Source organism: Nerophis lumbriciformis, linkage group LG22, assembly GCF_033978685.3.
Source record: "Nerophis lumbriciformis linkage group LG22, RoL_Nlum_v2.1, whole genome shotgun sequence".
In the NCBI taxonomy this organism is placed as follows: domain Eukaryota; kingdom Metazoa; phylum Chordata; class Actinopteri; order Syngnathiformes; family Syngnathidae; genus Nerophis; species Nerophis lumbriciformis.
In genome coordinates, this window is record NC_084569.2 from 32929959 (window position 1) to 32934958 (window position 5000).

A 5000-nucleotide genomic window follows, 5' to 3' on the forward strand; every position below is an offset into this window, starting at 1 on the left:
GCCATACAGGTCACACTGAGGGTGGCCGTATAAACAACTTTAACACTGTTTCAAATATGCGCCACACTGTGAACCCACACCAAACAAGAATGACAAACACATTTCGGGAGAACATCCGCACCGTAACACAACATAAACACAACAGAACAAATACCCAGAACCCCTTGCATCCCTAACTCTTCCGGGACGCAACAATATACACCCCCCCAACCCCACCCATCTCAACTCCGCCCCCCCAGCCTTAACCCCGCCGCTCCCATCTCCCGAATTCGGAGGTCTCAAGGTTGGCAAGTATGCTGTATGGTGCCACATATTTACTCGCAAATGCGCCTAAAAATAGACGCCGCAAATCAAAAACAAACAAACTGTCCCACATGTGCGGCAAAGGGATTTCTAACCTTTATCGCATTTTGCTCCAAAAATAAATACATCCAAATGTGATACAACTGTAGTAAAATGTTAACCTATCTGTATAACGTGATTGAAATAAATTTAAACCATAACCAAATGGACAAGCGATTGATCACTCAGTGTATGCCCCCCCCCTACACACACCTTTTGTGTTTTTGTTAGCTGAAGATTTGAGCATAGTTAAATGTTTTTTGTTTTTTTAAAGATTGGAGATTGTATTTGACTTTTCTTATATTACTTCAAAGGCTTTTTCTTTTTTCTTATCTCAAAACAACTCTTAAGTTGGGATCCTGTTATGCAAAACTTACTTTTCTTACTTGTTGGTACTTGTTCTTGTGTATTTGGGCTCCTCATCAGTCCCAAAAATTGTAAAACAAGGCATTGTGGAGATATTTAGTTACGTCAACAAATATTTCCATTTATGGGTTAGTTCATGGGTTATAGTTTATGGGTTAATTTATGGGCCAAACTATATCAGGTACTTGTTTTTGTGTATTTGTGATCCCCGTCACTCCCGAAAATTGAAAAACAAAGCACTGCGGAGATATTTAGTTACGTCAACAAATATTTCCATTTATGGGTTAGTTCATGGGTTAGTTTATGGGTTATAGTTTATGGGTTAATGTATGGGCCAAACTATATCATGTACTTGTTTTTGTGTATTTGGGATCCTCATCAGTCCCGGATATTGAAAAACAAGGCATTGTGGAGATATTTAGTTACGTCAACGAATATTTCCATTTATGGGTTAGTTCATGGGTTAGTTTATGGGTTATAGTTTATGGGTTAATTTATGGGCCAAACTATATCATGTACTTGTTTTTGTGTATTTGGGCTCCTCATCAGTCCCGGAAATTGAAAAACAAGGCATTGTGGAGATATTTAGTGACGTCAACAAATATTTCCATTTATGGGTTAGTTTATGGGTTATAGTTCATGGGTTAATTTATGGGCCAAACTATATCAGGTACTTGTTTTTGTGTATTTGTGATCCCCGTCAGTCCCGAAAATTGAAAAACAAAGCACTGTGGAGATATTTAGTTACGTCAACAAATATTTCCATTTATGGGTTAGTTCATGGGTTAGTTTATGGGTTATAGTTTATGGGTTAATTTATGGGCCAAACTATATCAGGTATTTGTTTTTGTGTATTTGGGCTCCTCATCAGTCCCGAAAATTGAAAAACAAGGCCATGTGGAGATATTTAGTTGCATCAACGAATATTTCCATGTATGGGTTAGTTTTTGGGTCAAACTATATCGGAATATGAGTTTTGAGCCACATCGCCTAGCCCTAAACTGGTGTTTGCGGCCGTGCTAGCACAGTTCTGTCTTTAATTGAGCTTTACAGTAAGCCTTACGATGGCATTGTGGGGGGTTTTTTATGTATGAGTGCACATGTGTACCTTGTTTGAGTGTTAATAATGAAATTGTGATATTTCAGACATTTCATACAAAAATGTTCCTGTGCTGCAAAAAAAAAAATTCTGTGCTACGAATTTTTTTCACGTAGTAGCACCGGTCCTACTAGTGAAAAAGCTAAGCGTACCGCAGTGGTTATACTAGTGGTGTTCCTCAAAGTTCCATTTTAGGTCCTCTCCTTTTTTCATTATTTGGTCTATTTAACTAGTGGACGGCGAGTTCAGTTGAAAAAACTTCTGGGAGACTCACATTTTTATAGCAAATTCCTAAAAACACTACAGTTCTCCTGTTCAAAAGAGGAACTTGAACCTGTCAGGCTTGTTACTGACGGGTTTGGTTATGTTTGGGTTTTCCTCTGCGTTCGTGTATATTCCCGGTCAGCGCTCTTATTTTGGTTCCATTTCCTGCATGTCTCACTGAGCGCTCGTTTCCCTCACCTGTGCCTCATTGGCAGCCTGGCACACCTGGTTGCAGTTGCCAATCAGGCTACTATTTATGCCTGCCTCGCCCTCCAGTCAGGGCTCGATTATTGCATCCTGTTGCCTGATTGCCTGTTTCCTGGTTCCTGTTTCCCCTGCATTTCCTTTTGACATTAAAGTCTTGTTTTCCTGCGCTACGCCTGCCATTTCTGCATCTTGGGGTTCAAGAACGACAACAGTCCCTGACAGAACCACAGCAAACACATAAGCAGGTCCTTGCATTGACATTTAACCTCGCTAGCAAACAAAGAACACTGGGGTCCACACTTGTGATTTACATAACCAAGGTGTTCCTCAAAATAAATATACGAACATTTAATGTCTGCTTTAATAATCGATTCATGACATTCATAAATCGCATCAAAACAACTCATCAAAAATGAGTTTTAAGAGGGCATAATAATGGACAATTCAAACTTCTGAACAATTACTGCGTTGTTGTACAAGATAATATTAACTGTATCCAAAGGAAAAACAAAAGCACAATTAGCGTCTTTATTCTATTTTTTTTTTCCCTTCTAGAAGCCAAACAATGAAAGTGGAGAATAAGTAATAATCTGAGTGCTCAGAAGCCGGGTCAGGTAAAAATCACATGGCTGAGATTTTCTAACTCGTTACAAAAGCAGCCACTCTCGCCCTGTGATCTTAATGCAGGAGTAAATCCAAAGCAGGAATTAAAAAAACAAATACATTACTAAACAAACAGCAAGTTGAGCCGAGTTACAAAATCATTTACCGTTTGCTTGTTGTGGACTCTCCAAAAAAAACTTGCCAATAAAAACAAACCTCCTTAATGTGCTCAACTGGATAGCTTAGTGGCTCAGACAGTAAAGTTCAGATCGTGCTATGTGTTTTCTTAATAGGGAACTACCTTAATGTCTCTTGTATTCATGTTAACATGCTATCTTGCTTCCCCAGTAAATGAGCAATATCACCGGTCTATCAGTTTTTCGAAGTGCGGTTATCAATCACGGTTCTATTTTCATTTGAAACGATAATACTAACGTGGTGAGTTTGACCACGGTTTATTATTGATACGAAAACGCATAGATTGCAAAGAATAAGATAAAAAGAATAGATTTTAGGAGAAAATGCTAAAAACTAGCGAAGTTATCCGTCCATGCAGCCAGTTAATTTTACTTGATAAGACATCCTAAATTAATATTTGTATATCTAAAAAATTAGCATGACTTTTACGCTAAAAATAGGTCTTTTCTTGTTAAAACAAGCATTATTCCACTTGCAATTCTTAAATTAAGCGTCCTCGGCATGTTGCAGAATGTTTCAACAAGATTTCCTATGTGGAGGTAAGGAACTAAATATCTTATTTGAACAGTTATTTTCTCAATTTTAAAACTAGAATACAGAAAATATAATTATCCATGCTAAAATTAATATTATGATGTAAAAATAAATAAATAAATAGCTCTTATAAGTAAGGATATTTCTAGAAATAAAATGTTTAAATATGGGAAAGTGGCAAATCATTTGCAGTAGAGATGTTCGATAATGGCTTTTTTGTCGATATCCGATATTCCGATATTGTCCAACTCTTAATTACCGATATCAACCGATACCGATATATACAGTCGTGGAATTAACACATTATTATGCCTAATTTTGTTGTGATGCATTAAAAAATGTAACAAGGTTTTCCAAAATAAATCAACTCAAGTTATGGAAAAAAAATGCCAACATGGCACTGCCATATTTATTATTGAAGTCACAAAGTGCATTATTTTTTTTTAACATGCCTCAAAACAGCAGCTTGGAATTTGGGACATGCTCTCCCTGAGAGAGCATGAGGAGGTTGAGGTGGGCGGGGTTGAGGTGGGTGGGGGGGAGGGGTATATTGTAGCGTCCCGGAAGAGTTAGTGCTGCAAGGGGTTCTGGGTATTTACTGTTAATTTGCAAAAAAAAAAAAAATGTTTATGAGTTTGAACATCAAACATGTTGTCTTTGTAGCATATTCAACTGAATATGGGTTGAAAATGATTTGCAAATCATTGTATTCCGTTTATATTTACATCTAACACAATTTCCCAACTCATATGGAAACGGGGTTTGTATTATCCTCAATCTAACTTTTATTAATCCACTTGTTAAGTTCTTGGTCATAACTTTCTGATGTAACTGGGGCTGCAGCTAATTAAAGTTAAAGTTAAAAGTTAAAGTACCAATGATTGTCACACACACACTAGGTGTGGCGAAATTATTCTCTGCATTTGACCCATCACCCTTGATCACCCCCTGGGAGGTGAGGGGAGCAGTGGGCAGCAGCGGTGGCCGCGCCCGGGAATCATTTTTGGTGATTTAACCCCCAATTCCAACCCTTGATACTGAGTGCCAAGCAGGGAGGTAATGGGTCCCATTTTTATAGTCTTTGGTATGACTCGGCCGGGGTTTGAACCCACAACCTACCGATCTCAGGGCGGACACTCTAACCACTAGGCCACTGAGTATGTTAAACCAAAAAAAAAATCGACATATTTTTAAACAAATCTTGTCAGATGTTCAAATAATGACCACAATCTAAAGCTGCGCTGTATTCACGCAGCAATAAATTCCTAACTTTTCCTCTTTATCTTTCTTCCTAAGTGATTTCCTGAGAGGACTCCATTCAAATTCATGACGTGTTCTTAAGTGGCCAAATTGTTCCCACCTGCTGTTCCTAAATTGCTGAATGCCA

General features: G+C 38.1%; 1 protein-coding gene across 2 annotated transcripts in view; it reads right to left on the reverse strand.

Moving 5' to 3' along the window:
• Positions 1-5000, reverse strand: part of LOC133615263 (thyroid hormone receptor alpha) — a 299909-nt gene that overhangs the window by 255220 nt on the left and 39689 nt on the right. The window lies entirely within an intron of this gene.